Genomic DNA, 23,318 nt, shown 5'->3' with positions numbered 1-23,318 from the left:
AGGCATATGAAACTGAGCCTACAGGGCATACTTCCTAGAGGACAGTGTAGCGACATCGGTGAATTCACAAGTCTTATCTTCCTGAGGTAGCAAGAAAGTAGACTGAAAATTACAGATCTTATCTCTAGTATCGTCTATGTAGCAGATCAGAAATGGCGAGTCTTATCTCCATTTATCAGCTATGGAGCAGATTTTAGCCACCGGCCTTATCTCTCTAAGGTAGTAAGAGAGTAGGTTGAAGATACGAGCCTTAACCCCCTAAGCAGTAGGGTAACAGGCTAAAAATTACAGATCTTATCTCTATGTATCGGCTATGGAGCAGATTTTAACCACCGGTCTTATCTCTCTAAGGTAACAAGAGAGTAGGTTGAGGATACAAGTCTTATCTTCCTAAGGTAGCAAGGAAGCAGACTGAAAATTATAGATCTTATCTCTATGTATCGGCAATGGAGCAGATTTTAGCCACCAACCTTATCTCTCTGAGGTAGCAAGAGAGCAGGTTAAAGATACAAGTCTTATCTTCCTAAGGTAGCAAGGAAGCAGACTGAAAATTACAGATCTTATCTCCATGTATCGGCTATGGAGCAGATCGATAATGGCAAGTCTTATCTCCATGTATCGGCTATGGAGCAGATTTTAGCCACCAGTCTTATCTCTCTGAAGTAGTAAGAGAGCAGGTTGAAAAATGCAGGTCTTATTTCCATGTATCAGCTATAGAGCAGACTGAGAATTACAGATCTTATCTCCATGTATCAGCTATGGAGTAGATCGAAAATGGCGAGTCCTATCTCCATGTATCAGCTATGGAGCAGATTTTAGCCACCAACCTTATCTCTCTGAGGTAGCAGGAGAGCAGGTTCAAAATTGCAGGTCTTATCTTCATATATCGGCTATGGAGTAGACTGAAAAATACAGATCTCCCCTAAACAATAGTGGAGCAGATCGAAGACAGCAAACCTTAACCCCCTAAGCAGTAGGGTAACAGGCTGGAAAATAAATATCTCCCCTAAACAGTAGTGGAGCAGATCGAAGACAGCGAGCTTCAACCCCCTAAGCAGTAGGGTAACAGGCTGAAAATTACAGATCTTATCTCCCTAAGCAGTAGTGGAGTAGATTGAAGATGGTGAGCCTTAACCCCCTAAGCAGTAAGGTAACAGGCTGAAAATTACAGACCTTATCTCCCTAAGCAGTAGTGGAGCAGATCGAAGATGGTGAGCCTTAACTCTCTAAGCAATAGGGTAACAGGCTAAAAATTACAGATCTTATCTCCCTAAGTAGTAGTGGAGTAGATCGAAGACAGTGAGCTTTAACCACCTAAGCAGTAGGGTAACAGGCTGAAAATTACAGATCTTATCTCCCTAAGCAGTAGTGGAGCAGATCTAGGACGGTGAGCCTTATCTCCCTAAGCAGTGGGAAACAGACTGAAATTACAAATCTTATCTCCCTAAGTAATAGGGAAACAAGTTGAAAATTACAGATCTTATCTCCCTAAGTAGTAGCGGAGCAAATCGAAAATGGTAAGCCTTATCTCCCTGAGTAGTAGTGGAGCAGGCTAAAAATTACAGATCTTATCTCCCTAAGCAGTAGTGGAGCAGATTGAAGATTACCAAATTTTATCCCCTTTAAGTTCCAGTGGAGTAGATCGAAGCTACAAGTCTCTTCCCCTTGAAACTTTAGTTGAAGATATAAGTCCCACATTCCTGAAGTTGCAATCGAGGCTACTTGAAGAAAGGAAGCATCAAGAAGTTGAGACTCAGCAGGTCCAGGCAAAATTGGCCCTTTTATAGTCTTTGCTCCATTCTCGTTACACGACAATGAGCAAAGAGGGGCAGTTGTAATAGGTCAATTTTGGCCTGGGCCCGAAAAAATAATAACTGAAGCCAAAAGATGTAATCGGTAAAAAACAAGCCAAAAAGGGTCAAATTGAAAGACAATCATTAAATTGTGGCCAAATAAAAAAGATGGAGAAACCCAATGGGTTATCAAATTTTGTTGACTTGGTAAAAGGCTAAAAATAGGAAGATATTATTTTTATTTTATTTTATTATATTATTAAATTAGTTAGGCTATTTTTAGTAAACGGCATGTATATAAATAGGGGTATTTTGTTCTTTGAAAGAAACAAATTACTTTTGGAGGACTTTTGGTATTCCTACTTCAATTTGAAATTGGATTATTCTCTCTTTTCCTATTTCCATTAAAATTGAATTATTTTCTTTTCTCTCTCAATTACGTGGAAATTTTGTCCATTTAATTTCAATTTCTTTGTTTTTCTAAATTCGTCCTATTGCTTTTAGCCCTTCTGTTTTTATTTGTTTTGCAATTAAGTTTTCATTATTCTTAATTTTTGCCCTAAAATTTGTTTTGACTATATTTTGGTCTTCCTTGAAGCTGTGTGTTTTGAAGGGTGGGGATTATTTCCCTTTTGGTCCCTCGTTATTCGCACGTTCAAATTGGTCCATTTTCTTTTATTTATTTCTATTTTGCCCTAGAATTTTGCTTTAAGGTTCGATTTAATCCTTTTTTATTTTCACTATTTTATTATTAAATTAACTAATTTAATATATTATTCCTATTATTTTTATGTTTCTATTTATATTTATTTTGTTATTCTAATACTATTATTATTTATCTAATTATTATTTATCTATTTATATTTCTACTATTATTATATTTCTATTTATTATATTTTTATTTCTATTTATATACTAATATTATTTTCATTATTACTTTTTTCTTATATATGTTTTTTACTCTTGTTATTAACATTCTATTTATTTATTTATTTATTTTACATTTTTGTTATTATCTATTTTAGCTTTTTATATAACACTCTTTTCAATTTTATACATTATTTACTTTAATATTTTCATATATTATGTATTTCAAACTTTTTACACATTATATATTTTGAATTGTTTATATAATATTTTTAAAGAGTTTTATACATTATTTTATCTTGAATGAATACTATTTTTTAAATTATTTTATATACTTTAGATTGCTTTTATAACATCCATTTTAAATCCTTTTTATGTATTATTTGCTTAGAATTGTTTTATATTTTATTTTAGATTTTCTTACTTTGTATTTATTTGTTATTTGTGATTTATTATTATAACATTTTGTATATGAATTATTACTTTGCGTTGTACATTATTATTCCATTGCATTTTATTCGCTAAAGGGACGTGTTTTAATAGCATTAATTAAGTTGTAAAATTATTTTATTCAAAAGTTTTCAAAATAAGGCAATACTCGGTATTTGGCATCTTCGAGAAGATTGTGCCCTAACTTACTGGGTTCCAATTTTCCTCGTTGAATCTAAGTAACTGGGTACTCTTTTTCAATCAAAACGTATAAGTTTCAAATAAAAGCTTATTCTCAGGAATTCGAGGTGTTGTGTCCTAACTCACTGGATATGACATTTTGTATTCCGAGAAAAGGATTTCTAAAAAATAAGAAAATATTTCGTGTTTGGAAATTCGAGAAATCGTGCCCAATCGTGCTGGGTTTCGATTTTTCATTCAACCGAATAAATGAATATCCTTTTGAAATTTCGTCCATGTTCTCTTAAATTAAAACGAGGCAATATTTTGTGTTTGGAAATTCGAGAAATCGTGCCCAATCGTGCTGGGTTTCGACTTACCGTTTGACCAGATAGTCAAATATCCTTTTGAAATTTCAAATGCATGAGTTTTGGAAATTATAAGATGATCTTGTATCGAGGGTTTGAAATGTTGTGTCCTATCGTGCTGGATATGATATTTTATTCCTTCTAAGCGAGAGAATCTCAATATCCAATTCAAGTTATCTAAACGTTTTAAAAGAATTGTATTTTAAAATCTTTTTCAAATTTTCAACATTAGGATGTTAATTGATCAATACGGTACCAATTTTGGGTGTTGCGAAGGTGCTAATCCTTCCTCGCGGGTAATTGACTCCCGAATCAATTTTCTAGTTTTTCGTAGACCAAAAATGTTGTTTTAATAAACCGAAATGCTTTATTAAAATGATCGATCACAAGGTGACTCAATCACACCTAAACAAAAAGGATTGGTGGCGACTCCATTTTCGTTTTAAAGTCGACCTCTGTTTTTCAAAAAAAAAAAGGTTTCGACACTAGTATTTGTATTTTTTTAGAAAAAGATTATTGACAAAATGAAAATCCGATGAGCATAGGCTAATGAAAACTTAAAGAATTACGGATGAAGGTGGACTCGACTTGGCAAATTCAACACTCTGTAAAAAGCTTCCTAATTCTGATAATTAAAAAAAAAAAAACCGACGCTATCGCTCGTATGTTTGACAGTGTAAACAAGCATCCCTCGTAGACCAGTCTCCTAGATTTTCCTCACACACTGGCCGACCTCTATTGTGGTTTCGCTGGTGCAGATAGAGGCGGAATGTAAGATTTATGGCCACCTTCAAATTTTGGAAAAATGTAATTAGGCTTTTTAAAATTTTTGGAAAACTTATGCAATTTACCTAAAAAAAAATTTAAAAATTGAATTATATCCTAAAACCTAATGTCACGTTACACCACTAAGCACGAAATGTTCGAAAAATACATGTTTTACTGTTTTCAAGATGATAACATGTAGAAAAAGGCGTTTCGATGAGCCTGGAATTCATAACCCACATACCCAAATCTATATGTTGTTTAAAGAACGTAAAAGCTTCAACATCAAAACTGAACGACAAGCTTTTCGTGATCATCAAGGTCAAAGGTTGTAATTGTTGTTGGATGATGAAGAGTTGTTGCAAGGCGGTGTTTCTCTATGATGGAAAGTTCAAGTTTGTTGTCAAAATTGAGGGGATGAAACAATGGTAGCGATGGTACCGCAATTGAGAGGCTTGATGAAGGAGTGGAGGTTGTTTTACAGATAGATTTATATTTTTATAATTTTATATTTTATTATTTTACAAATTGATATATATATATATATATAGATTTTAACAATCGAAGTATGTAACAGAAGGTGATGTGCAACCTATGAACAATAAGGAAGGTGAAGCTGTCTGGGGAATGAATGTAGAAGAAAACCGAGAAATCCGGGGAACGAGTCTAGGAAAGGACATTTTAATGGAAGACCACAACTCTGCATTGGAAAAATTATTTATAAAAAGCGTTTTGTTGTAGGGTAAAATTTTAAAAATTAAATCGAATTTTTATTGTATTATTTATGGTAATAAAATTTATCAAATTTAGCATATGCGTGTCTGAGTTAAGGAGTCCTACCAAATTATGATTTTTGACTAAATAATTTTTTCTATTATTCTTGAACTCTCGATTGTTAAGAAATTAGACTCTTATTTAAAACTAAATATAGAATGAAAATCGTAACTTTCCAATAAAAAAAGTTTACATTCTCTACGTGAAACCAAAACTAAAATTTGTATCTCAAATACTCATGAAAAATAGAATTTATTTGAGGCTAAATAAATTTTCTCTAAATTTCGACAAAAAATCTACATATTACTTATATATTTTTTTTGCTACCCCATAGTCCTTATATACAGGGAAAAAACATAAGAGTTTTACTAGAACAAATGAGAAAAGAAGGAAAAATAATATCTTAGTAGAAAATCCAGAGTTATCTAGGACTCAATATGTTGGACAACACACGCATTGAGATTCTCCAAGTATGTGCCCACCCCTTAATGGTAATAGCCTCATTGGGTCTTTCATACATTAGGTGCAATTATACATGTTCATATAATTATTCAACTTAACAAGAAGTTTTTACTCACAAAATATTATTTATTTATTTATTTTAAATTAATTTAATTAAATTATTTTTCAACACAATTATAATTCATCAAAGCCATTACGACTTTATCACATTAGAATTTATGAATAAATAAATTTATTTGTCCTATTAAATAAAACTACTGACGACTAATTAATTTAATTTTCACTTTGTACTCAATATTTAATTACAATCATTTAAATAATAATTCAAAGAAATTAAGTTAATTTTGAGTTATCTCTTGTTCCTTACGAGAAAATACATTTATTACATATAGTAATTCATGCAATGTTTTTCTCATTCATCATTTTCATTCATTTATCGTATCAATTCTAATTCGCAAAGAAAACAATGTTGTTTTGAGCTAGTAGAGGGACTAATTGGATACATATAATTTGGGTCTAAATAATTTGTAATTAAGTTTCGACTCTTTGTTTATTAATTACAATATTACTTAGGCATAAAGTCAATCCACAAAAAGTACAATGATTGATCTTCCCATTATATACCATTACCAAGACAACTTATACTTATGCTTTGTCCAATGACCTTGTCATTAGTGTGTTACCCTTATAGGATATTTTTAATCTCTATGGGTTAAATCCATTCACCCAATATGATCTTATCTTATCTTCTACAATGAAAAAGATTACTAACAGATAGTAATAACAACCAATCGTCCCTGAAAAAAGACTCATAGCCATGTTCTTTTTCCATAATTCATGCAATATCAATGAGAGGATATCATTTAATCTTTCATCAAGCTATGAATTCCACTATTATAAGTGAAACCATGTCATACCTAAGTCATATACCCAACATACCAACTTTTGGCTCTAATACTAATTAAACACAAACTCTCAATGTATTAAAATATATGAGCTAGGTACAAATGGTCAGTCACATACTCAATATTGAAGTAAGCCACACTATGAATGTCACAAGTGAATAAATCCATAAATGGATCCATGATAAATTCAACTTGGGTCCTATCTGATGTATTGTTAATCCAGACAATCACACTTATGTCTATCTTTTGGTTGTCATACGCTTCAGTACCCAAGACAATGTATCTCTCAAATTGGACTAGATAGAAAACATACTAGTCCCTCGAATCAATTACTCATTTTGATTCTTCAGGCTAAAATCTACTTAGATTGCCTACTAATATAAGTTGTCTTCTCATATCATAATACATCATTATAATGCAACTTAATATTAGTTAAGTCTTAAGTAATCAATGAGCCTATATTTCCTTTCTTTTTCAATTTTCTTTTCATACAAAAAACCATTGAGGACAATCATGCGAAAGATAATAAATTAATTATGGAACTTTTTTTTTTATCTAAATTGTTCAAAAAGTTACAAGCATAATAACGACATCACTACATTAATGAAACAAAATTCTAACAATCTCCCACTTGCCCTAGTGAAGTAAATGACTCATATTTCCTATTCTCACACCTTCTACATGTTTTTCAAAACTCCTAACTGCCAAAGTCTGGGTAAACAAATTTGCAAGGTTGTCCTCAAATGTGACTTTAACTACATTTACTATTCTGTCTATTACTACCTTTCGTATTATATGATACTTAAGATCAAAGTGTTTTGTCCTCTTATAATTCCTTATTTCCTTAGAATTAGTAATTGCCACACTATTATCGCAATACAATGAAATGACTTTTTCCATACTAGGAATGAATTCAAGATCTGTTAAGAACTTTCAAAGCTTGATTGCTTCTTTTATAACATTAGAAGTAGCCACATATTTGGCCTCCATAGTGGAGACAACAATATAACTTTGCTTGACACTTCTCCAAACTATGACTCCATCACTTAGGACAAAAACATAGTCCAATATCGATTTCCTTGAATCCCTACATAACTAGAAGTTTGAATCTGTATTTCCAATAGGTGTTAGGTCCCCTCTAGAATATACAAGCATATAATTGATTTATTAATCCTAGTGTCTAACATTAGGAGTCAACTATTGTTGACTTACCAATCCTATTACAAAGTAGATATCTTAGGACAATCATCCGAAAAAAATATGAAATGTTGCATCCCAAAAATCAGGTTAGTAAAATCGGGTTAGTGAACCGGATATTCAATTCAAATATTGAGATTAGGTTAGAAATTATTTGTATAATTAAATAAAATATTATAAAAATAATTTGGTTTTAAAAATTTAGATTAAGAAATTATGATTAAGTGTTTGGTAATTAATTATTTTAAAACGTATTTTAAAAATGAAATTGAATTTTAAGATAATTAAAAAAAGGTGATTAAATAAGGATTGATTTGGAAAAGGGATAAAACTGAAATTTTTTCAAAAGTAAATTTCCCTAAATTTAAAATTTGTTTTCCTCACCTTGCCTATTTAAAACAACCCACGTCTCTTCCCTTTTTTTTTCATCTTTCATTCAAAAATTTTCTCAAATAGAAATTAGAATTTTTCTCTCAAATTAACCAAAAAAAATCTGATTTTCTTGCTTTCCAAACACCAAAATTCCTTTCAATTTTAAAGAAAATCCTTGTGTTCATCAATCTCTTCATTCCTAGTCATATGTTTTCATCAAATTAGAGAATAAATTCGTCATTTTTATTCAATTGATGTAATACTCTAATTCCTAATGATAAATTTAAGCTTGTTGTTTTTACAATTCGAAATTTAATTAACTATGTTGAGAATTACATAGATCTAAAGTTTTGAATTGAAATTTAGCTAAAAATGGTGAAATCTGAAATTCTAAGTTAAATTGCGGGTTTTAAATGATTTTAAACTTGTTTTGAACTAAATAGAAGGTTGGTAAACTCAATTTAATAAATCGTTCAAGGAGTTTTAAGAATTGAGAGTTTTCTCTCTTTTAATGTTTATGCATGATAAATTTTTCGAAAAAGTTAGATCCAATAAATTAGATGGAAATAAAGATTTATATATACTCTAATATGATAATTTAGATGTTTAGAAACATGCTTAGGGATTATAAACAACAGATGAGTGATAAAATCAAAGATTTCAATAAAACTAGTTAGATTTTTGGTTTAAGAAAGAATATGATAGATCTACATTTTTGTGACCGTTTGGTTGTGATTAAGGTTGTAAATGATGTGTATATATTGAGTTTACTATGATGCAAAGTTTCAAATCCATTAGGAGCTTCTACGAACAAATCGAAGGGCAAGAAAAAGCTCGATTGAGTTTTTGGCAATTGAGCAAAAGTGAATTGGTGAGTGGATTGGAATCGCTACTTCTAAGCACAATTCAATGTGTTAAATAGGAGCTTAGGTTAGCCTAATCACCTATCCTAAGTTCAAATTTTAAGATTTCTTATTTTAATTTATGTTATTTTGTAAATAATGTATGCATAAAGTGATACATGATATATGGTGAGATATGACAACAAATGGTATGTGTTTGTGAGATAATATTATACGTGGCATGTTGGTTTTATGCACACTTATGTGATCTATAGTGAATATGGCTCTTTGAGAAATGTGTTAGAACTTGTATATGCATTAAAATTAATTGTGATAGTGATGTGCAAATGTGATTTTGACAAGTGATAGTGTGCATAAAACAATGAGTAAAAGGTGCATAAAAATATATGTTGGCATTATAGTTTTTTGGAACCATTGGATATAGTTGGCATGCCTTAAGATAAGTGAGTAATCACACATATATTCATGCTAGGGTGTTGAGGTCCTAAGATGTGTTTGGAGAGATAAGAGAATAATGAGCTCTACTCCATTCACCGAGATTGCATGGTGTGTTTGGGAAGTGTTAGCTTCGTGCTACAATTACGTTAGACTCTCTAAGTTATTGGTGTGTTTGAGATCCGTTTATCCAATGCATTATGTTTTATACATGTTTCATATACACAAAATGCCAATATATCAACTTGAAATGATATGAATTATTGCTTAAAGCACAATCATAATTATTGCTTTAGCATGCTTCTTTTTAACATTTGATAGTGTGTTTAATTGTAGATTTCTTGAGCACTCACTGAGCTTTGTTAAGCTCACACCGTGTTGAAATTTTTGCAAAGAAATCGTGCATTCGAGGATGGAGAAGTGTGTGAGCCAAGTGATTCAAAACAAGGCTAAGTGTTAAAGCATGTGAGATGTTTTCCAACTAGCAAAATAAAGGCAATGTGGGACAATACTTAAGGGGTTTAGGCATTAACTTTTTGTTAGTGTAAATGGACATTATAGACTGTTTAAGGACTTTTATACTTGGTTTTGTGGATGTTTTATTGACTTGGAATAACAGTTGAAATGCATGGAATGCAAAATTTGATATGTTGATGAGTAATTAAGATGTGAACTTAGAGATGCATGTTAGCATAGCTAAATAATTAGGGTGTCCAATTTAGATATTCTATTTTATATAGTAAGTGAGTATGTTTTGAATGATATTTGCATGCTATATAACATGTTTGAAGTGAGAAATTGGTCAAAATACACGAAATGGTATGTTTAGTATTGTACCAGAGTGTCATATGCAGATTGCTAAGCTATTTCTGCAGAAATTGCAAATGACATCGTAACAACGTTTGTATGACATCACGATGAGGGATCGATGTCAGGACATTCTTTTTTGCGTCGTTTGGACTAGAAGTGTTTACGAAAGCACGTTGCGACATGGCGATTGCGTCATCATGATGTGACACACTGAGTGTTTAAACCATGTTTTTTATCTTTGTAATTGAGTCCTGATTTTTATACAATGTAATTGGAGTCCTTCAATGTCATGAAATGTTATGAAAATTTGCATGACTAAGTTTTATATGTTTAACTTCATGATTCTACTTTTCAATTTTGCAAAAAGAGTTTTTTGAATATTTTACTAAATTTATGATTGGGTCCTTAAACCTTTGTTTTAAAAGTAATTAAGTTTTACCTTTTTGTTTTAGTTTATTCTTTCAAATATTGTCTTTTATATAGGTGTTAAAAATTGATTGCATGCAAATTTGATGTCTTACGAATATTTTGCATATTGTATGTAAAAATGACAACTTTACCCCAGAGTGTTATTTTGATGATTTTTACTAGAAACGTATGATTATAGGGTTTGTATTGTAACACCCTATACCCGGTCCAATCATTGGAATCAAATTATAAGGTATTACGATAGTCAACTATCAATAATGTCCATAAATTCCACATAATTAATCAATCAATCTATAATTCGTTATAAATACAAGTATCCAATGATTTTCAATAAAAAACGAGTCTTAATTGAGCTTACAAAGCTCTTAAACTAGCCTGGGAACAAAACATGACTAATCTGAAACTTTTATAAAAAAAAATTTGGTTGAAAAGTGAAAATAGGGGTCACATGACCGTGTGAAGTCATGTGACATGGTTGTGTTGCCTAACTATGTAATCCTAGGTTACACGGTCGTGTCAACAAGCCGTGTAATAGACTATGATCGTGTGGATCGTCTTGCACCTAAATTCAACAATCCACATAGACGTGCCCTGCATCCATGTATGGCATGCGGCCATGTGACAAGCTATGTCACAATTCGTGTGCACCTAAACATGCCTTCTAAACCAAGCAATCACACCTATGTTCACTTATTCCACAAGTCATACAATATCAACCATTTAAAATATACCAAATGCATTAAGAACCTGCCAAAATATACCAAATAACATCCATCCTAAGTGCCTAACCAATATGCCACAATTGACACTTCAATTCAAACATTTACCATTGAGCATTCAATATCATACATACTAATAAGCTAATACTTAATCAATCACATAATATCATTGTTTCCATTACTAACATAACACCAACCAAAGTTCACAAGTTACCTAAAACATAAATGTCAATTCAACAAGCCAAAATGCATTATATGTACCAAATCAAGCCTATGCCATCAAACACCACAACCAACTAAAATAACCAACAAAGGTTTACATCCAAATACGTAATTCATATTCAAGATCACATAAAGCTTAACCAAAGTTTTCTTATACTTACATTACTATAACCTTATTTACATGCCACTTATAACTGGGCCAAAATAAGTAAATAGCTACCAAAAGAGTTGACAGATAATGTGATCTCCAAAGACAATCCCATCAATAGCTTGAATCTAACAATTTACAATGAAGAAAACGAAACGAGGTAAGCTGCCTTAAAGCTTAGTAAGGTCATAAAACTAAACATCGCATACCTGTCATTTAATGCATACAATTCAAAATTAACATATAACTAGTATTCCTTGCCATGTTTTAGATTTCCTACCATATCAAATGATTAGATATGAAAATATAACATCATCAAGATCTCAAGATAGCATAACTTACATACCAAATCACAACCAAAAACTACATAACATTTCATGCCATAAGATTCTGTTTCTATTCATTTCATGAACTGTTTTGCCTTGATAACTATAGTAAATTCACTTTGGATACACGAGAAATAATGCTCACACAAGTTGCCAATTGGGACATTAACTAATACTTGATGCTATTTACACAAGCTGTTAAGAATATGCAACAAATGCTAGATTCTAGCCATCGGTATAGTATCCATCATCGGTACATAATACCTAATAATATAACATCGACAGTGAGTGTCTAATAACTGTAACACCAATACAAAGTACCTGATAACTATAATCACCGGCACATAATGTCTGATAACCCTACTGACATGTCATTTGTATCATAATCATTCACTAAGTTCACATGAGCCTTAATTCATATCTCATACTCTTTTCATCTTTGACATTATACCATATTTAACTTGACTGTATACATTTCATATGATTATACAATTCAATTCATACATTTACATTTGACATACTTTACAATTCAATTCTTCATCTCCATATTCATTACTTACCTCAATACACCATGTCAAATATATGTAAACACGTATGCAGTTTGAATTCAAACAATCAATAACTGAAATAAACCTAATACGAACTTACCTAACGAAACAACTACAAACGCCACATCGAGGACTACTTGATGACTTTTCCTTTCCTACGGTTATCGATCGATTGATCCGTTTCTTGATCTATACAATTATTTAACTCAATTAACCAATTCCAGGACCTTAAAATGTCTAAATTCATGTATTTGATCCTTTAACAACATTTGACATTATTACTTACACTTTTACTTTTTTTTTCAATTTAGTCCTTAAAACCGAAACTTACACATTTATTACAATCAAGCCCAATTTATGATAGCCGAATTCTCCTTAACTCTCTTACAACCCATAATTAATGAAATTTTACAATAGTTCCACCCTAAATTTATTATTTTATCATTTTAGTCCCTAAACTTAAAACTTACCAAATTCACGTTACAAAATAGTCTTATTTAACAACCAAGCTTATAAACATATCATTTAACTTCAGGAACATCAAAAATAATAAATGGCACATTCCAAAGCATTTAAAAATTTTACAAAATAGTCCTTGAGTTAGCTAGATTAAGCTACAATGATCTCAAAAAACATAAAAATTACTAAAAATGGACTTAGAAAAAACTCACATGAAATGGTTGAATGTCTTGTGGTTTTGAAGCTTTTCTTCCTTAACAATGGTGTTAAAAATTCGGCAAAAGAAGAAAACTAAAAGATGATGGTTTTTTTCTTATGTTTTATCATATTTTTAATATTTATTTATTTACTTAATTACCCTTTTCTTAATCATACATTATAACTATTATACAATGTACATAATCATCCACTATAATCATTTAGGTATAATTACCTTTGAAATCCCTTAATTCATGTTTTCATATCCATTTAACATATATAAACTAATAGCAATTAACTTTTACATCTTTTACGATTTAGTCTTTTCTTAAAATTAACTATCCAAACACCAAAATTACTAGACAAATTTTAATATGATACTCTAATGACCTATAAATATTAAATAAATAATATTTACTGACTCACTGGTCAAAATTGTGGTCCTGAAATCACTGTTTCTAACACCACTGAAAACGAACTATTACATGTATGTTTAACCTTAACTGTTGATTGATTATTATGCCTGTACATGTTATGGTGTAAATGGTGGTATGTGGCATGGTCACGTTAGTGACTAATGTGATGTTCCAGATTCGGGTCAAACCGTCTCGACCAAGTTTGGGGCCCAACATGAAAACCTAACACAGAAGGTTGTATGCCTTTCTTCGCATTAGCCATTGCAAAATGTTCCAAAATCTTATTTATGTATGAAGTTTGTGATAAATGTATCATTTTGTTCTTTCAATCCATAAGTATTCGAATTCTTAGAATATAATTAGCTTCACCCAAGCCTTTCATGCTAAATTATTGAGTAAACCACAGATTAACCAATAATAATGCCGCTTTTGTTAGTTGTGTAAGAACATCGGTACACCCTATGGCGGTGATCACATACAAGGATCCATGTACGAGGACCGAATTGAGGTGAGAAGGGTATGAACGATTACCTTTAATCGTCTAGAAAACCAAAGATAATTGTTGTGAAACTGATTACGTAATTGTATGTCAATTCCAAGCCGCTATGAAAAGTTTCGGCCTCTACGTAATCCACCCGATGTGACAACGAATGACAAGAACTCTCTTAAAAATTTTAGAGAGAATTCACTATATAACGACTGCTAGACCTTATACTTTTTTTTTAGGTATATTTGGTTTTCTTAAAACCCTATATTTTCTAATTTGAGAATATTTGATATTTTAATATGAATCAAAATTCATTTTAATAATTAACCGAATATAATAATTATAATAATGTTTATTAAAAAATTACAATTACAATAATTATAATAATATTTAATCGTAAATTATAATTACATAATTATAACAAGGATTTTGGTAAATTATATTTAGTCAAATTTTATATGAGTCAAATTCATATATATTAATTTAACCATGTTCTCATTATGTGTACAACATACTTGTACATATAATTCATTCGATATTTAATTGCCTAATTAAATTAATCCTATAATCAATTTAATTCATGTGACAGCTAAATACAATACCAACTATGTTTCGATTCCGTTCATTTCAACCATAGAGTGTGACCCTGTAGATTCTTGCAATATTAGCAGTAATACTAGAATGATTCTATTATTACAAACAATGAGTGGCATCTAGCAATGCATCATTGCTACCTAAGTTACAAGAAGTCATGATTCGACATAACCTCTTTGTGATTAACCCTTCATGTATTAAATCATTTTGTCCTTTATATCTAGAATGGGCACAAGTCATGGAATAGTCACACTTGCATAGTCCATCTAATGTTTCTTGATATCCTAAGTAGACTATGATAAACAAATAAGTATGATATCTCATATAAACTAATTCGAGCATAGTCATTCATTGTAGTCTCACTCAATCAAGTGGCCGAAGATATTGCTCCCATTATGTAGGAGGGACAAATCCTATATTGATCAATCATATCCCACTACGTAGATTGTGGTATATCCAACATCAGCCTTTATAGAATAATCAATTATGGTGGACGTTTGATTGTATCAAATATACAACTCATGATGTTAGGATAATGATGATCTCAAGTCTAAGGATCGTATACATAGTAATCACTATAAGTAATGTTGTGATTATTACATAATAATCCAAAAAAAAAATACTCGTAACAGGTCAGTCCAATATGTTGTTCTCAAACGCACATACTCATGTATTGATTTTGACATCCAATGTCAATGACAACACTTTGTCATCATATTATTCTCAGGACATTATTATAAAACAGTTTATTTATATACACAAAAAAGAAATAGAAATAATAATGATAATGTCTTATATTAATAAATAAGGTAAAACAAGTATGTTCTTACAATCATCTCATCATTGGTCTTTGGGCATACTCTAACAAGTTGAGCGGATTGCATTTGCCAAACCAATTCTAGCCTCTATTCCTACTTATGCAATGGAAACTTCAATATTATAAGAGGGAGTATGTATGGAGATGAAGAGAATCATTTGAAGCTTTATTTGAGGTAATTTGGAAGAGCATTGGACCATTCATTTGGTGAAGTGGAATGATGTTTGTAAATATAGTTTGGAAGGTGGCTTGGGTTTAAAAGAATGGATTCTTGATGAAATTGGGATAAAGGAATTAACCAAGCATGGGACATTGTTAGAAATAGAATTTTATGGCATATTAGCAATGGTTGAACAACAAGTTTTTGGATGATTGTGGAATCCGTGATTATGGTCCCTTGATTCCTAGTGATTTGTCTTTTAATACAAATTTAAGGGTCTTCACCCCAATGGCATCAATGATTAATTTTGAAGGAGAGTGGGACTGGAATAAAATAAGGGCTGATCTACCCCCAAACAATGGTGAAAGAAATAGCAGCCATTATGCCTCTTGTTGAAACTGGTGCTAATGATACTCTTGGGTGGCGGTGGGATGAGAAAGGGATTTCTTCATTGAAATTAGCCTACAAATAGAGATGACACCCTAAGTTGGATTTTGGTCCAAGATGAAGAGGATATGGAACTTCAAAGGGCCACAAAAAATAAGAGTTTTCCTTTGGTCAATTTTGTAATAAACCCTTTACAAATGGAGAGAGGTAGGAAACATTTAACAAATGATATTCAGTGTTCCTTCTGTGGAAAAGGCAGAGAAGATGATGATAATGTGCTATGATCGTGTTGGTATGCCTTTAGTGTATAAACCAGCATTTTATCTCCACTAAAAGAAGCATACCTTTTGGTTTTCTAGAAAATTGTTTATTTCGTTGTTGAGATATGATTACAAGTTCAAAACATGCATTTTGTATCTAAAATACTACCAGCTTAGCTCAAAATTGTTAATTAAGCCTAAAATAAGCATACCCTTTAGTCTTCTAGAAAAGTATTTACTTCATAGTTGAGATTTAATTACAAGTCAAAGCACGCATTTTGCATCTAAAATACTACACTTTTAACTCAAAATACTATAGGTGTTGGAGTTGGTTAAAGCGAACAAGAATACCAATTTCTCATAAACAAGCACCAATGATTTCATTTATTCATGTATAAAAGAAGACGTTTGTAAAACGATTAACCAAATCCATGTATTCCTATTTGTTTACCCTCGTTTATATCATATTTTGGTCTTTTTCTCATGTCGGTCACATTCCTATTATATTGTTGAGGTATTTTCTATCATGACTCTTGTGTTCAAAACAATCACATGTTAAAAGGTAGCATATATATATACACATATATACATGTTGACACAACTTTTAGGGCATTTTATTTTATTTTAGGGTGTTTTCATTTTAGTCAGCCAAGCGTTAAATCTTTGACGGCGATTAACTGTACACGTTGCATCATGTTTATACTTTCATTTTGGTCCCTCAACTTTTCGGTTATTTTCATTTTGGTCACCAAAATTATATTTTTTTAAGTATTGATCAGAGTAAAAAAAATCAATGATTAAAGTGAAAAGGCGATAGATACTAAAACAATACACAAAAATTATCAAATTGTACTTTTTTATCCTATTGCGAAATTCTAATTTTTTAATATTGAAGTTTTAAATTTCAAAACATCAAAATATATTTAGTAAAATTTTAAAATCCTTTGTCCATTAATAATGTCAACGGATTTGTTACTATAATATTAAAATTAGTTAATTTCATCTTTTAAAATTTTATTTTATGTTTCTAGATTATCCTTAACAAAATAATATAATTGCAATTAATTAAATTAATTGTTTGTTCTTCGTTTTGGTAAAGAAGTGATAAAAAATTATGAGTTTTGTTTGGAATGGAAGATAAAATTAATTAATTTAATTAATTAGAAGGATTTGTCTTTACTTTTAACTTAGCATAGAAGATTCAACATCATATAATCAAAAGAAATTTGGGTTTCATAGACAACTACTAAAGACATTAATTTTCATTGATAATTTTTAAAATAATTTCAAAACATCAAAATAAATCAAATAAATGGTTGAACCTTTTTATCCATTGATAATGTCAACCAATTTGCTACTATAATTTTGAATCTTAATATTTAAAATTTATATTTCAAAACCCAGTTTTAGAATTTTCAGCAATGGGATAAACAAGTATAATTTATGCGTATTATTGTTAGTTTCTACCACATTTTCACTTTAATTCTTGATTTTTTCTACTCAAATCAATACTTAAAAAAAATACATTTTTGGGGTGACCAAAATGAAAACGACCTAAAAGTTTGGCGACAAAAATGAAAGTGCAAACATGATGTGGTGTATATAGTTAACTACCGTTAGAGATTTAGCACTTAGATGACTAAAATGAAAGTGCTCTAAAAATTGGATGACCAACTAGATAATTTACCCTATATATATTGAAGTTGGGTAGAGTAACATATATTTTATTATTATCGATTTAAGAGAAGGCTCTGACAACGGGAGGATGGGTGTAATTAGAGGTGTTCATGGGTTAGGCCCATGCAAGGTATCTAAATCAGTTTTATAAGCTCGGGCTCAACCGACCTGAAAAATGGGCTTACATTTTTGCCCAAGCCTAGCCCAATTTAAGGAAGATAAACTCAAGTCCTATCGAGCTCGCCCATATTTGATTGATTTTTTTAGATTAGTACTTATTTAATTTTTAAAATATATATTTAATACACTAAATGTACTAAACAAGACTAAAATAAAAGTTTTCTAACACATTAAAAATATTTATATTAAAAACACTACCATAAATATAATAAATATTTTATTATATTAAAACACAAATAAATATAATGAATATTTTATTGTATTAAATGTAATTTATAAATTTTATATTTTGGGTTGAGTTATTTAGTTAGTTAAATTTTTTAGGTTTTGGGTAATAATTAAATTTAATTGCTATTGGGTTAGTGACTTGCTATAAATATATATAGTTATTATTTAACACATATAATTAATATAATTATTTTTAGAATATAATATATTCGAGTCGAGATAGGGTCAGGGTTGAGCCAAAAAAATATTGCCCAAGGCCGACTCATATAAAAAAAACAAGCATTAAATTTTATTCAAGCTCATTTTTCGAATTTCGTATTTTTATTCAATTTTTTTATTTTTTAAATGGACTTTCAAACCTGAACTGATAACCCAATCTACTAACAAGTCTAGATGTGAAAAGCAATGAATGGATTTGATCCTTTCTAAAACTAAAACTGAATCCACATATGAATTAAACAAAATAAATTGAATCTACTTTATCAATTAATTTACTTAATCATATTTATAAATATTATAATAATACGAGGTTAAAAAAATAGTTATACTTATGTTGCAGTTGTATTTTTGGATAAATATTACTTACTATTTCAAGCATTTATTTACAATTAAGGTAAATTATTCTTTTATTTCTTATATTTTAAATTTTTTAAGTTATTTCATACCTTTTACTTAATTTATTTAATATCAAAATTATATCAAAATTTATAAGGAAAAAATTGTCTCATTATTTTAAGATTTTACTTAATTAAATTATTATATTAAAATAAATTAATATTAAATTTTTAAGCATAAAATATAGTTTTAAAATAACACATATTAATAATATTTATCACATTAATAAATTTATATTTTTCAAATATAATTAGAGTTAATTATATTCATTGATTAAAGTAGAGTAAATATTGTACAGGCCCAAATTCGCCCGGCCCAATTGATGAAATTGAACCCAATCTTAAAATTCACCCAAACCCAAACTAAACCTAGCATAAAAGCCCATAACTTTAACTTTCAGCAAAAAAAAAAAAAGAAACCTTAGCCTAAGAGCTACCGCCGCTCCTCCTCGGGCGCACCACCTGCGCTTCGTCCCGAGGCTTGACTCCTCTGCTCCATCCCATTACCTCCTTCAAAGCCTGCAAGGAGAGCAAAAAAGAAACGAAAGTAGTAGCCATAACAAAGGCAGAAACAGTGATAGAACAGTAGCAAGGACAAGAGCATACAGAGAGCAGAACCTAGACATAAACAGTAACGAGGAATAATATTGTATTGTTATTTTTCGGCTATAAAGCCACTGAAAAACGGATGCAAAAAAGATGGGGGGGATTCAAAAAATATACGAAAATCAATCAAAAACGAAAATTTCAAAAGGTTATCTTTTGCTCTTAGTTTGGTTTCAATTTCTGTTTTCATCTTTTTTTTCTTTTTATTATTACATTCGAAAATCAAAAAGAAAAAGGGAGGGAATACCCTTACCGTTGATTTTTTTTTTCGGCCGCCATCGTTGGTGTGCGCACAACGGAGCAGCTGCGAGGATGGGCTAACTCTTTTGCCCTAGCAGAGAAAGATTGAAAACCTATTTTGCTTCTTTTTATTTCGGCGCAAGCTAGGCTTTGAAAACCTAGCAGAGGAAAAGAAGAAAAAATAGGGAGGTGGGCTCTGTAAATTTTTTAAAAAGAAAAAGGAAAGGGGTGAAGTAAAAAAATAAGCAAAATTTGTTTATAAAACAGAAGCAAACGGCGTTTGGGAAGGAGGGGGCCTGTGCATTTCCATTAAATAGGATATTTACCCCCTGGCCCTTCCGTGTTTCTTAGATCATTTAATTTAGTTCTTTATTTTTTTTTAAATTTGACCCCTTAACTTTATTTCTTATTCAATTCGGTCTTTTGGTTCGCCAAAGAGACTTGTGCGTTTAGTGGTGTGGGATATTTTCCCTATGAACCCCTGCCTGTTTAAGCGCGTTTCATGTGGGTTCTTATTGGCCTTTTGTTATTGAGGATTAATACCCCATATTTTTATTTTGATTTCAATTGAACCCTTGACCCCTTTTATTTTAAACTGTTTATATATTAATACGTTGTTTTATTTATTATCTATTTTAGATTTTATATATTATTTAATTTAAATTATATCACATGGTATTTTAAAATTGATTATATTATTTATTTATACATGTATATATATATTCCCTTTTAAAAAACTGTTTTATATTTGTTTCAAGTTTTTATATATACACTATTCATTTTAACGTATATATATACATATTATCCTTTTATACATTCATCTTCAAATCTTTTTTAAATTTTTTAAATATTATGTCTTAAACTTTGTATATGTTACTTTAACTTGTCTTTTTTATTATATATTTTAGGTATATTACTTTATTTATTTACTCATTTGTTGCATAATAATTATTTTAAATTAATTTATATCATTTACTTAGATTGCTTTTATAGCATCTATTTTAAACTTGTTTTTCTTTAAGTATTGTTTGTTTAGAATTGTCCTATTATTTATTTTATATTATTTGTCTTATTATTATTATTATTATACTTATTTTTATTTTATGGTACTTTCTTTTTACCATTTACTATTATTATTTACATATTTTTATTGTATATTTTATTATTATTAATATGTTATTACTATTAGTATTTTCAATATTATTACATTTTATTGTTATATTTGTTATTATTATTTTATTACAACTATTATTTAGTATCATTATTATTATCGCTTTTACTATATTTTTATCTTTTGTACCTACTGTTTATTATTCTTTCCTTTTTTTATACTGAAATTTTATACTTATTCTTTATTAATCTATTATTTCTTTTACTTTTATAATCATCAAATTTAATATTGTATTATGTATCTTATTTATTTGTTTATTTTTCATATTCTTTCTAATATTGTTTTTCTTATTTTCAAATCTTTTATTTAAAACTTATATTTGTTTATTTTACTTATACTTTTTTCTAATTAGTTTGTTCTTTTTTACTTTGATATCTTTGTTCATATTATTGTCATTTATATCATTGTATTTTATTATAATCTTGTTAAGCATATTAGCACATGTCATTAGTTCTTTTACATTTTACAAGTTCGAATAAATTTTTACTCGACATACTAAGTTTGTTTTTTAAAATATTCGATATTTCGTATTTAGGGATTCGAGAGAATCGTGCCCTAACTTACTGGGTTTCAATTTTTCTCATTTAACCTAAACGATGGAATACTCTTGTAAAATTAATATGAGTTTTGAACGAAACGCTTATTCTCAGAGATTTGAGGTGTTGTGCCCTAGTTTTCTGGACATGACATTTTGTTACCGTGAGATAAGATTTTTGTAAACAAAGGCAATATTCAGTATTTGAAAATTCGAGAAATCGTATCCTAACTTACTGGGTTTCGATTTTTCTCATTTACTTTAAGTAATCGAATATCCTTTTGAATTTTAAATAAAAAGCATGCTCGTTCTTAAAGGTTCTAGATGTCGTATCCTAGCTTACTGGACGTGACATTTTATTGCTTCGAGACAGGAGTAGCTTTCAACACTTCATTTCAATTTATTCAAGCCTTTTAAATAAAAAGGGATTGTATTTTAAAATTCTTCCAAATTTTCAAACATTCGACACAAAGACACTAATTAACCAACGAGGTACCAATTTTGGGAGTATCGAGGGTGTTAATCCTTCCTCGTGTGTAACTAACTCTCGAACCCATTTTCTGGATTTCGTAGACCAAAATAGTTATTTGGATAAATTAAACTGTTTATTAAAAATGACCACATTTCGAGGTGACCCTATCATACCTCAGTAAAAAAAGACTGGCGGTGACTCTCGTTTTTCCATTTTAGTTTTAAAACCCTAGTCGATTCCCCGTTCTTCAAAAAAATGGTTTCGACAAATATAAATACAAAATTAAAACAATTGAATATTAACAATTTTGACATTAAAATAAATTAATGTAACAATATAAAAAAACAAGTATCCTATAAGAAATTATTAATAATAATACTTAAATTATAAATTATAATATTAATATTCAAATCATAATGAATTTTTATATATTTTTAATATTAAATATTTTAAAATTAAATAAAATTGATTCTAAATTAATTAAGCATGTGTTTGATAAACTGAAAATTTAAGTGTTAAAAATTAAGTTTTAAATTTTTCCTGCTAAATTTTATAAGTATTGAATTTATATAAGAAATTTGTTTGGTAAATTACTAAATACAAGTAGTAAATATAATTATTTTTTAATAAAACTAAATATTTATTTTTAAAATATTATTAATTTTTAATTTTAAACTTATTAATATAATATTAATATTTAGTACTAAAAATTATATTAATATTATAAAAGTAAATAATAATTTTAAAATATTTATATAATATTAATATTCAAATAGTTTTGGATGAAAGATAGATATGTCAATTTGATTATCCCTTTTTAAAGTATAATTTATTTTAATTTTTAATAAAATAAAATTAACTTAACTTAATATTTTTATATTAAGTGATAAGTAGCTACTTATTTACTTATATTATTCAACATGTCATGTTAAACATTTTATATTAAGTAAAATTAGAAATAATTATCAAACACATTTAAAATATTAAATGTTGAAAATTTTCATTTTCAATGAAATAAATATTTTCAATGGTTTATTAAACACAATCTAAATATTTTTAAAAATATTTTGTAATTATAATACTTTTCAATTGATTAATCATTAAAATTTTAATATTATAAAAACATTATAAATTTAATATAAAAGTCAACATCTACATCACATGAAAATACAAACTAGTTGTTATCTATGACAATATATAAGAGG

General features: G+C 29.2%; 2 long non-coding RNA genes across 2 annotated transcripts; one reads left to right on the top strand and one right to left on the bottom strand.

Moving 5' to 3' along the window:
* Positions 1-4,598: 4,598 nt before the first annotated feature.
* LOC128289120 (uncharacterized) lies at positions 4,599-5,214 on the top strand. Its single transcript, XR_008278873.1, has 2 exons — positions 4,599-4,874; positions 4,980-5,214. It is a non-coding gene; the product is annotated as an uncharacterized LOC128289120 (long non-coding RNA).
* Positions 5,215-19,320: 14,106 nt separating this feature from the next.
* LOC108482032 (uncharacterized) lies at positions 19,321-20,300 on the bottom strand. Its single transcript, XR_001870808.2, has 2 exons — positions 19,949-20,300; positions 19,321-19,608 (listed from the first exon to the last, which is right to left on the bottom strand). It is a non-coding gene; the product is annotated as an uncharacterized LOC108482032 (long non-coding RNA).
* Positions 20,301-23,318: the final 3,018 nt, after the last annotated feature.

This window comes from Gossypium arboreum, chromosome 1, assembly GCF_025698485.1.
Source record: "Gossypium arboreum isolate Shixiya-1 chromosome 1, ASM2569848v2, whole genome shotgun sequence".
Classification (NCBI taxonomy): Eukaryota; Viridiplantae; Streptophyta; class Magnoliopsida; order Malvales; family Malvaceae; genus Gossypium; species Gossypium arboreum.
This window is presented reverse-complemented; position numbering and strand designations above follow the sequence as displayed.